Source organism: Apodemus sylvaticus, chromosome 4 (genome assembly GCF_947179515.1).
Source record: "Apodemus sylvaticus chromosome 4, mApoSyl1.1, whole genome shotgun sequence".
Classification (NCBI taxonomy): Eukaryota; Metazoa; Chordata; class Mammalia; order Rodentia; family Muridae; genus Apodemus; species Apodemus sylvaticus.
This window is the reverse complement of record NC_067475.1, coordinates 16,032,539-16,045,261: the sequence shown is the minus strand read 5'-3', so window position 1 is coordinate 16,045,261 and position 12,723 is coordinate 16,032,539.

Genomic DNA, 12,723 nt, shown 5'->3' with positions numbered 1-12,723 from the left:
GAGCTATGAGTTTTCTATTTAGCACTGCTTTCATTTTCTGTCATAAGTTTGGGTATGTTGTGCCTTCATTTACATTAAATTCTAAAATGTCTTGAATTTTTTTCTTTATTTATTCCTTGACACAGTTATTATTGAGTAGAGTGTTGTTCAGCTTCCATGTATATGTGGGCTTTCTGTTGTTGTTTTTTTTTTGTTGTTGTTGTTGTTGTTATTGAAGACCTGCCTTAGTCCATGTTGATCTGATATATTGCATGGGATTATTTCAATCTTCTTGTATCTTTTGAGGCCTGTTTTGTGGCCGATTGTGTGGTCAATTTTGGAGAAGGTACCATGAGGTGTTGAAAAGAAGGTATATTCTTTTGATTTAGGATGAAATGCTCTATAGATATGTGTTAAATCCATTTGATTCATAACTTTTGTTAGTTTCACTGAGTCTCTGTTTAGTTTGTATTTCCATGATCTGTCCATTGCTGAAAGTGGGGTGTTGAACTCTCCTACTATTATTGTGTGAGGTACAATGTGTGCTTTGAGCTTTAGTAAAGTTTCTTTGATGAATATGGGTTCTCTTGCATTTGGAGCATAGATGTTCAGAATTGAGAGTTCTTGTGTGCCCTTTGCCCCAGCCTTGAGTAGGCTAAACAAACCCAAAATGGTTTTAAAACCTAGCTGGAGTCTTCTAGCCTCACTGTATTTATAGTTTCCTACAGGAGCTTTGAGGAGTTGATCACTTGCTTAATTTGCTTTGCACCTCAATTCATTTGAAGCAATGGATGGGTCTGTGGGCTTTCCCTATATAAACATGGTGCTGAAAATTAAACTTTGACCCTTGATCAGGAATGTCTTAGCTTAGGAACATTCTTCCACTGCTGGTGAGATAGCAAGAAGATACAGCCACCCTGGAAATCAGTCTTGAGGTTCCTCAGAAAACTGAACGTGATACTACCAGAGGACCCTGCTATACCACTTCTGGGCATATACCCAGAGGATTCCCCGGCATGTAATAAGGACACATGCTCCACTATGTTCATAGCAGCCTTATTTATAATAGCCAGAAGCTGGAAAGAACCCAGATGTCCCTCAATGGAGGAATGGATACAGAAAATGTGGTATATTTACACAATGGAATACTACTCAGCAATTAAAAACAATGAATTCATGAAATTTGTAGGCAAATGGTTGGAACTGGAAATATCATCCTAAGTGAGGTAACCCAATCACAAAAGAATACACATGGAATGCAATCACTGATAAGTGGATATTAACTAGCCGAGAAGCTCTGAATACTCAAGACATAAGTAGCATATCAAATGACTCCCATGAAGAAGTAAGGAGAGTGCCCTGATCCTGGAAAGGCCTGATCCAGCATTGTAGGAGAGTACCAGGACAGAGCAAAAAGAGGGAGGTGATTGGAGTATGGGTGTAGAGAAGGCTTATGGGACATATGGGGAGGGGGGACCTGGGAAAGGGGAAAGTGTTTTGGAATGTAAACAAAGAATTTAGAAAACAAACAACAACAACAAAAAAACAAAATGTCTTAGCTTTATCCCCGCCCCCCCCCCCCATTCCTTTTCTTTTCCAGCCTCCCTTTGAGGTAACCCAGCTAATCCATGGCTGCTGGATAGCTACAGGAGGTGCCCAAAGAGGGGATTGAGAATGGGGAGGGCGGCTTCGGTGGATGGGGTTTGGATATCAACTGAGATTTGCTGTCTTGGGTGGAGTTCCACTGAAAACAGAAGAAAAGTAACAGTATCTGCATGGTGGTAATCAATGAACAGCATTAATGCTAGCGCTAGTTATAAAGTATATTTTTTTTGTAGGCAGTTGTTGCAGGAGGTGCAAAGAGCATACAGCTAGGCTCAACAGGTCTCCACCCAATGCTGAATTCACCTAAGGGTGTCTGCACAATTAGGATGGGGGAATTCTATGTAGGCATTTGTCCACAGCCAAGAGTTGCATCAGGGGAAAGGAGTAGGGTCTAAAAAACAGATGCTAGAAAAATTCTGAGCTCAAGTACATTTATACTGTACATGGTTCCCAGAAGTAGGAAAAGTAAATATACAAATGAAATATGTGAGAGAGAGAGAGAGAGAGAGAGAGAGAGAGAGAGAGAGAGAGAGAGAGAGATTCCAAGAAAAGCAGTTGTCTTTTCTGGGAATTGGTCAGAGCTCTCCTAGGGACAGGAGAAAATCAGGAGACATCCTGCTTCTTCTCTGGCTCCTACTGGCGACATCCTTAGTTCTGGTTATATCAAGTCCTCTTCCCTCTCTGTCTATTGTCTGTCTTTAGTGCACCAATCTGTCCGCATGCCAATTTATGCCTGTTTTTGTTTAGTTGTTTGATTGTTTATTGTTCTGTGTTTTATGTTGAAAAGACATCTGCTGGCTATCCATCTCTTGATTTAATTTAACTTGTTTAGAAGGCATTGTCAATTTTTACAGCAGAAACCAATAAGTTGCCCTGCGCCCTTAGCTAGGAGTCAAGCACAGCAGGAAAAGACCTGACAGGAGCTGAAAAGCTGCTCTTAAAGGGACCAGCAGCTTCTCAAGTTCTATGTCAAGTAAGCTGATGGCTGTTTTCCATAGAAAAATCTCTGCAATTGTGTTTATTGAGTTCAGGAAGTGACAAGTTGCTTTTTCCCCCTTGAAATTATTCCTAGAAAAAGTAAAAATTTTATTTGGTTTACATATATAACTGTGTAGACACTTTGTTTTTATTTCTGAATGGTTTTAAAAGTATAAATATGTTCTGCATGTCTTAGTTATAAAGTATTGACTTATAAGTTATTGGGTATGATTAAAATTTTTGACATTGGTAACAGAAAGTTAGCTTAAGACTGGTAACTCAGGGTTGGAGTCATTCTAGACAACAACACGTGGCATGAACCAACTCAGGAAAACAGGTCTCTAAATATACTTCTAAACTAGGATAATATTTTATCTAATTATTATCCTAGAAACTAGATTTATAAAGGATATGACTTAAAACAATGTCTCTTTAATGAGGTATTAACAGCTGCACTGTTAAACGCACTGCAATACGTGTTCCCTTACATTTGGAGCATAGATGTTCAGAATTGAGAGTTCTTGTGTGCCTTTCCCCCAGCAAAACTCTGTTGCATGGGTGTGATGTACTTGGTATTGGTTTTAAAGAGAATGGATTATTTGTTGGAGGTTGAGTTTTGCTTTCCAAAATTATGGTTATGCTCTAATATTTCAAAAGAAACTTAATAATTATAGTTAATCTGCCAGTATTCCTTTGGATGACGTTTGCAGTTCTATCACAGGCTCAGGATTCTAACTTGCCCATATTTGTAATTAGGAAAAGGAATAAAGCAAGTAGAGATGATTGCAGGATTAATAAAAGAGTTAAACAGGTGAAACACAGTATAGGCCTGATGCCCCTTTTACACACTTTATTGCATGGAGTTGTAGAATCAAATTTAATCCCCCAAGATTGGAAAGGAGATGTCAATGGTAGTTTATCTAGGATCAAACAAGATGATGAACTGCCACAGGCCACCCCAGCTGGGTATGGGGGTCCCTGCGATGAGGGTTCTCAAAGTCCAGGTGGGTAAGGATTTGGTGGTGACAAACAGAAACACACACAGAGGCAGTTTGAATCTGAGTGTATTTCCCAGCTCTCAATCAGGGGATTTTATACATTAAACCAAACATGACACATCTCTTAGAAACCATATCCAGCGAAACCATTGTGAATACCAACAAGAATCACTTGGCACAGTAAAATATAAAAATCATCTAAGCATTACAACTCTGAACTACATGTTCAGTGAATCACAAACAGAACAGGAAACATCATCATCAAAAATATAACAATTCTAAAAGAATGTATTCAATAGAGCAATCATCCAAGCCTAGTGGCATATTTCCAAGAACAGGTTCATAAATCTTTATGATCAGTGCTCTTAATTTTTTGAGATAACTTTCCAGCCCCTGTGATTAATTATTGCTTAGCATCTAGTACCTGATTTTTTTTTTTTTTTACAAATCTTCAAAGCATAAATTTAAACTATTTAAAATTTTTCTAATTAAGGTTTTATTTACCATATACCAAAACACACTTCTGATGACGCACATATAGCCATATGAAATTTTATTGTTGGGAAAGTTTTTGTCTATCATAATAATTTTGTAAATGATTTGAAAAGTAAAGCATTTGTTTCCCTGGAGATAAGGTCATGTTAGTGACCTGTCTCAAAGGGTGGTTTTGTACCCATTATTCTTGCTTAAGATCATTGTCTAGGCTACCAGGAACCTGTAGGGAACAGGAATGAAAGAAAACAAAACAGAAAAATTGCCATGAGAACTACAGCTCAATTGTTTCTCTGGGCAAGAGTTCCACAACCAGTTCCAGGAGATTTCCTTCTTTTGAAGCCTAATGCCTCAGTCTGTGGAACTTATCACACAGATTCTACTGGGGTCAGTGTGGCAATGAACCATTACAGGAATTTGTGGATATATTGCTTAAAGCAGCTGGTAGAATTTTTGGAGACGGAAATGGGACCCTCATACAATCAGGGTCTTGCTATGGCTGCTGCCTTGCAGGGGAGGGGCGATGGGCATGTGGGACTACTGTAAGCATTTAAATTTGAGTTAATGCCAAGCTCAGAGCAGTCTCAGCAGAGGGTTGTATGGCATTCCTTTTGTCTTGCAATCCATGCCTACAGGAGTTTTTGGGCCCTTGCCTCCCTGTATCTGGAGGTTACTTTTAGGCCAAAGCAGCATTATTATAAAATGCTTACAGATCTATCCCAGTATTAGAATTATGCGGGAGAAATAAAAACTATGGCTGCTTCCCCCATGACATTGTAACTGTACCTGCTAACCTTAAAATACTCATTGATGCAAAAGGTCTCTCAAGGATTAATAGACACGGGAGCTTATGTGTTCACTCACCTCCAAGGGATTTTTATTCCATTAATCCAAAACAAAGTTCAACCTTGAGATTTATGAAAGGTTAAATGAACATAGGAACTTAGGAAGGCATTACAACCTGGCTTACCTATTCTAGCTGCAGTTCCAAGAAATGCATATAGAATTATTATGGATTTGGAAGATTGTTTTTATATTGTTCCTTTACATCCTGATGATTGTAAACGGTTTGTTTTTAGTGAACTTTTTTAAAGAGCCCATGAATCAATATCATTGAAAAGTTTTGCTTCAAGGAATGGCTAATAGCCTTACATTATGTTTGTAAAAATGTTTGCCAAAAATGTTTGTCTCTGCTTCAATACAAGAAGTTAGAACTTTGAATCATTCAGTGTGATTCATTATATGGAGGGAAATGGGACCCTCATACAATCAGGGTCTTGCTATGGCAGCTGCCTTGCAGGGGAGGGGGGTGGGCAGGTAAACAGGAATTTATTAGCTAATTCCTCTGAAGGGGTTTTACTACAAATCTTTGTTCTTATATAATGAGCTTTAAAATTTTGGCGAGTAGTTGTTTTTCCAGAAAAGATTAAAAGAAAATATGCTTTTCAATATTTGTGACATCAGTTATATCCTAAACAAACTGTGGAACAGAAAATTCAAATAAGAAAAGATAGTTTACTTACTTTAAAAAGCTTCTAGGAGATGTTAATCGGCTAAGATCTCACCCTCAGCTCAGGACAGGAGGACTTAAGCCTGTGTTTGATGTTCTCAAGGGAGATCCAAATTAACTGGTGAGGGACAAATAGCTTTGCAGAAAGTAGAGGAAGCATTAGCCAACAACAGATAAATTGTATAGACTATAGATCAATTATTGGCTGTTTGCATTATTGCTGCTCATGTGCCCACATCAATTCTGTGGCAAAAGGGATTCATCTTTCTTCATCTCTAAAGTTTGAACACCCTATTATGAAGCTATTTCTGTGCTAATACAGAATTGCATAATAAAATCATGAAATTATTTTGGAAAGAGTGTCTTAAGAAACTGATGAACTATTCCTTATTTCAATCAGCAATTAAATTGGTTATTGATGAATACTGATATTGGCCTATTGCAAGTGCAAACATTTTAGACAAATTTGATAATCACTATCTAAATGACAAGTTGTTACAATTTGCCTCTATGCATGCTTTTGTATTTCTTGTAACATTGCGTATATAGCCCATAGTGAAAGTGCTTACTGTATTCACAGATGGCTCAACTAATGGGAAAGCAGCATATGTAATTTGATTTCATGTTTATTCTCTTGAGTTTCCCTCCACTTAAGCACAAATAATTGAATTATGTGCTGTTGCCACTGTTTTTAAAATGTTGAAAATCAAGGTTTTATTTTTTTATACTGATAACCAATATGTAGCTCATGTGTACAGAGCCATATTGGGGCATTCATGCACTTGGTTGGAGTTTGACATTAGTCAAGGACAATCCCTGGCTTCGGGCAGGAATCTGCCTTTAGGACATAATAGGGAAGTAGGTTAAAGCAGGAATTTTTATCCTTGGGTGGAGTGCTAAGAGTGTACTTGACTATGGTCAAGGTTAACTTCTCCCAGATAGCCAGGATCCTGCTCCACCTAGGGTGGAGTGCTCAAAGTAAAGGTTAAGTTCATTGTTCCTCCTGGTCTAGGAATTCCTGAATTAAGCAGGTGACCTACCCAGCTGCCGGAGCAGTCAAGACAAGGACCTCCAAGAGAAGCTAGACAACTTCCACCGGAACTCAGCCCAGAGTTTGGGGGGAAGGGTTTGCCCAAACTGTTAAAAGTTCTGGCGCCATTAAAGTTTCCGGCTTTGATCAGTGAATATTGTCTTGGCCATTTTTCTTTTTGCCCCTTCCCTATCCATCCCTCAGCTTCTGTTTCAGAAACCCACTTTGTAATAGTTGCAGGCAGCTATGGAATCCAACACTCATGGTTTATAATTTCTTGAAATTGTTCCTTTTTTAGATACTGCTAGTTCTCTAATTTTTCAATTATTTATGCAAATACAACTCAATTTAACACAACAGAGTGTTCACTACTTTATAGGACATTTAAGAGCTTACACTGGATCGCCTGGACAGACTCCTTAGGACAATGCCACAGCAGATTTTTATATCAGTCAATTATAGGCTGTACTCAGGAACAATTGGCCATACAATCTCATTATTTACATCATCAAAATAATAATAGCTTGAGACAATAATTTGGTGTTTTTAGAGAATGTACACATCAAATTGTAAAGACTTGACCTCATTGTTCTCAATTTCTACCTGTACCACATAATGGTGTTGAACCTTGAGGACTTATATATAATCAATTATTGCAAATGGATGGTGCTCATATTTCTGACTTTGGAAAATTAAAGTATGTTCATGTGTCTTGGCACTTTTTTCAGGCTTTCTAATTGCAACTGATGTAACAGGAGAAGCAACTAAAATTTTATTAGTCATTGACTAAATTGTTTTTCTATGATTGGTATTCCAAATCACATTAAAACAGATGACAGACCTGGCTATTACAGTCTAACATTTAAGATGTTTTTAGATAATTTAATATTACCCATATTACTGGGATTCCTTATAATTTTCAAGGACAAGGTATTGTGGAACTTTAAAACATCTTCATGACAAAAACAGAAAAGGTGGAATTATATCTTCATATACATTATTAAATCATGCTTTTTATTTTTTAAGTTTTAAAATTTGGAAGCCAAGGAACTCTCTGCTGAGTGTCTATGGTACCCTACAACTAGGCATACTTATGCTTAGGTGAAATGGAAGGAAACACTTACTGGCATATGGCATGATCCTGGTCAGATATTTAATATGGGGAAGAGGGCATGTTTATGTTTTATTGCAGGATGCTGCAGGAGCATGCTAGCTACCAGAGTGCTTGGTGTGACATGCTGATGCTACAACAAAGAATGATGCTGACCTGTGAGCTTGATGACAATGGTGACAGGAAAGCTATATTTGGACATATGTTTTTGACCCATCTTTGTTTGCCTATTTCCCAGACTGGAAAAGTTGCCTTGCCTCAAGCTTTTAGACCTTGTGGGACAGAGAACATGGAGACTGTAGAAAGTGACTTAGAAAAATCAATCAAAAGGAGAAGGTATAATGAATCTTCTCTCTCCTTTAATGGGATCATTTATTCTGAGTCAATCATGGACTGGTTTAAAAATCAATTCAATATTGGAAAAAAGAAAATGACAGTCTTCATTTGGAAGGTTGGTTCTGGACATTTCCAGAGACATATTTGGAAGTTCATTGCATTTTTTTTATGAAGTTACATTTGCTGTGCATAAAACTGGACAGGATCTGGATTTTGAACAAGTGTTAGTACATGTGTTTATGCTCCTAATCTTTTATTCCTTCAACAGGGAGGACTATGTAAGGTACTTCATGAGGAATGTTAATTTTATATCGATCATTCAGAAATAGTAAAGGATTCTATGGCTAAAATTTGAGAAGGACTAGCCAAAAGGAAAAGAGAAAAAAGACAGAATTAGGGATGGTTTGAATCTTGGTTATCCACTTCCCCATGGCTTACAACTTTAATTTCTATACTGCTTGGACCATTAATTATAATCTCGTTGCTTTTAACTTTGAACCTTGTATCTTAAACAGACTGGTTGCCTTCGCACAGGATTGCTTTCAGCAAGCTCAGCTATTCACCATGGCTGTTGTGCATCGCTATAAAGAAAGGCATTGAGTGTGTGTTCATTTGTCCTGTGTGGCTTTGGACTAAACGCAGAGTGTGGTTTGAAGGCTGGTAGCCAGGCATGGGTAAGAATGTTCTTGAGCTCCTATTGACCTAAACAAGAGACATACATCAAAAGCTATGTTTGCCCTCCATGATGGGTAAGAAGGAGCAATATAGACACAGACCTAAGACAGGCATAGCCACTTAGCTACTCTGTTCCCTAGACGGGATTATGGAAAACAAGTAAATCCTGTGCCCCTGTCCAGCTCATCGTTAATAAACAAAAAGGGGGAAGTTTGCCCTTTCCCCAGCCTTGAGTAGGCTCCACAAATCCATTATGGTTTTACAACCTAGCTGGAGTCCCATGGCCTTGAAGCATTTGCAGTTTCTTACAGGAGCTTTGAGGAGTTGACCTCCTGCTGAGCTTGCTTTTCAACTCAATCCAGCAGAAACAAAGGATGGGTCTGTGGGCTTTCCCTATGTAAACACAATGCTGAATATTTGACTTTGAGCCTTGATCAGAAAGTTTGTCTTGCTCCTTCTTTCTCTTGCTCCTCCCCACCCCCAACATCGCTTCCAGCCTCCCTTTCAGGTAACCCAGTTAATCAATGGCTGCTGGACAGGTTCATTCTTGGTAGATTTTCCTTTGATTAGTATGAAGTGTCTTTCCTTATACTTTTTGATAACTTTTGGTTGAAAGTTGATTTTATTTGATATTAGAATGGCTACTCCAGATTGTTTCTTTTGACCATTTGCTTGAAAATTTGCTTTCCAGACCTTTACTCTGAGATAGTGTCTGTTTTTGACACTGAGAGGTGTGTTTCCTTTATGCAGCAAAATGCTGCATCCTGTTTACATATCCAGGCTGTTATTCAATGTCTTTTGGGGTAATTGAGTCCATTGATGTTAAGAGATATTAAGGAATAGTGATTGTTGCTTCCTGTTTTTTTGTTGGTAGAGCTCGAATTAAGTTTGTTTGGCTATTTTTTTCTGGGATTGTTGAAAGAAGATTACTTTCTTGCTTTTCCTTGCGTTTTCCATCTATTATTTTTTTGTAGGGAGGGATTTGTGGACAGATATTGTGTAAATTTGTTTTTGTCAAAGGCTATCTTGGTCTTTCCATCTATGGTAATTGGGAGTTTTGCTGAGTATTGTAGCCTGGGCTGGCATTGGTCTTCTTGAGTCTGCATAACATCTGCCCAGGATCTTCTGGTACAATTCTGATAGGTCTGCCTTTATATGTTTCTTGACATTTTCCCTTACTGTTTATAATATTCTTTGTTTTGTGCATTTGATGTTTTGACTCTTATGTGACAGGAAAAAATTCTTTATTGTCAAATCTATTTGGAGATATTTATGGGTATCTTTCTTTAGATTAGGAAAGTTTTTTCTATAATATTTTTGAAGATATTTACTGTCCCTTTAAGTTAGGAATCTTCAGGACTGGAGAGATGGCTCAGTGGTTAAGAGCACTGACTGCACTTCAGAAGGTCCTGAGTTAAAATACCAACAACCACATGGTGGCTTACCACCATCTGTAATGAGATCTGACTCCCTCTTCTGCAGTGTCTGAAGACACCTACAGTGTACTTACATATAATAAATAAATAAATCTTTAAAAAAATTAGGAATCTTCACTCTCTTCTATACCTATTATCTTTAGGTTTGGCCTTTTCATTGTGTCCTGGATTTCTTTTTTTTTTTTTTATTTTTTTGCTTTTTGTTTTTTGAGACAGGGTTTCTCTGTGTAGCCCTGGCTGTCCTAGAACTCGCTCTGTAGACCAGGCCGGCCTCGAACTCAGAAATCCACCTGCCCCTGTCTCCCAGGTGCTGGGATTAAAGGCGTGTCACCACCACCCAGCATGTCCTGGATTTCTTGAAGTTTGTTTAGGAGCTTTTTGCATTTTGGATTTTCTTTGAATGTTGTCAATAATTTCTATGGTATCTCTGTGTTAGTACTCCTGGGAGACCAGTTTTCTATGGGGAGATTTTGTTGCACAGGGTCAACTCTACAGTGCAGATGGAAATGGGAAGGATCCTGTCCCTGTCTGTTCCTTGGTTCCTGTGTTCTGATGGCTCTGGTAGTGTTCCTCTTGGGGCATGCATTTGAGCAGAAGTGGTGGTCTCCCCTGTGCTCTCAGGTGTGTCAGCACTTTTGGGAGACCCGTCTCTTTTCCAGTGGGGTTCGGGTGTGGAGATCTGTGGCACAGGGTCAACTCTGGGCTCAGATGGAAAACAGAAGGCAGGACTACATTTCTATTAGCAGATTTTAGGGACAGAATGAGATGGTATAATGGAAAAGTAGAGAAAAGGGATCCTGTTTAAGAAATATTTATTTTATGAATAAGTGTGTGCCTGAGTATATATACATGCAGCACATGAGTGAAGTAGCCCTTAGAAGAGGATGTGAGGGTAAGACTTGTACAGGGACTGAATCTAAGAAGCAAAGAAATGAGTAGGTTACCTGTGCTCTGTGACTTGAGTGGCAGGGGAGTGAGATGCCTTTCTTACACTGAGTCAGAAATTTGTAAGGTATGGATGAAGACAGTAAGTTTAGTGTTTTGGAATTATAGTATTTTGCCTCCAACATTAACAACCCAACCAATCAACCAAACCATATCAAATTACTATCCATACAACTTTCTGTAATATATCCCTAAATCATGTGTCTACATCTGGTAGGAAAAAAACCAAGCCAAACAATCATTTGCCCAATTTCTATTCAAATTATGTTGTTAAATTATTTCTGGGACACGTGGTTCTGATTTTATGGAACTAGGGTGAGAAAGGACAGCGTAACTATGGAGTATACCGTGGTGCCATGCTTTGCCAAGGCATAGCCAGGGACTGCTCTGTGAGGGTTGAGGGTATCTTGCTCTTGTTCATAAACACAGGGAGCAGAGCAGAAGCTGTGGCTCTTGTGACCTCAGGACCCCTCACCTCTCCTTCAGATCCTTGGCTTCAGGAGCACAGAGATGGCCTCTGAATACAACGACACACTTGTTAACAATCTTAATGGGATGCATTTTAGTAAAGAAAGAATGAAGAGCAAGTAAACAGAGACAATATGCACACAAAAATTTTTCAATCATTTTGATGACTGCAACATAGACCAGTAGATATTCAAAGTAACATATGGTTAATGGAAGTTCAATTTGAAGAGGTAAGAAGTATTACAGGAACATAGTATTCATGTTATATTATATTATATTATATTATATTATATTATATTATATTATATTAGTATTTTAAAACAGAATTGACCTTTGAGAAAAAAAACAGGAGAGAATTAGCCTTGATTCTGGGACCCTTGCTTACATAGTAATTTCCAGTTCTATACATTCTTCTGAAATGTCATGATTTTATTTGTCTTTATGGATTGTTGTACATAATTTGTTGTATAAGTGCACCACATTTTCCTCAACTGTTCAACTGCTGATAGACATTAGGCCATTGCCAATAGTGCTGCAATGACCATGGCTGTACAAGGACCTCTGCAATAGAACTTATTAGCTTTCAGGTGGCTGTAGACCCAGGAGTGATTCACCTGGGTCACATGGCATTCATGTTTTAAATTTACCAATATGAATTCCCACAAAACATGAGTGAAGGTCCCTCTTTCTTCACATCCTCACCAGCATTTGGTGTTGTGTGAAGTAAGCCATAATTGAGCTAACTTGGTCTCATGGAAAGATTGTAAGAACGACCTGCAATATGTAAATCTACTCTTCACAACCTTCTTTCTTTCTCTCCTTAACTCCTTTCCATTAGTATTGTTGAGACCCCTAGTTTGTGCCTCTGAGTGATGGATTCAAGTATATCTTGTTTTCTTTTACTCTGAAAAAAGTCAATAGTGTATAGCTCCAACAATTCTTTCTTAATACGAATGAAACTTTCATAGGTTTGTTGGCTTTCAAGAGAAAAGAGGTGTTTAGGATAAATTGAAATATTAATAGGTGGTATCTGATCTTTAAAAAACAGTATCTACCTGGGCCCAGTATGAAGACACTTGCTTCCAAACATGACATTAGGAGTTTGGTTCCTAGGACCCACATGATGAAAGGAGAGAACCCATTCTCAAAAACTGTCCTCA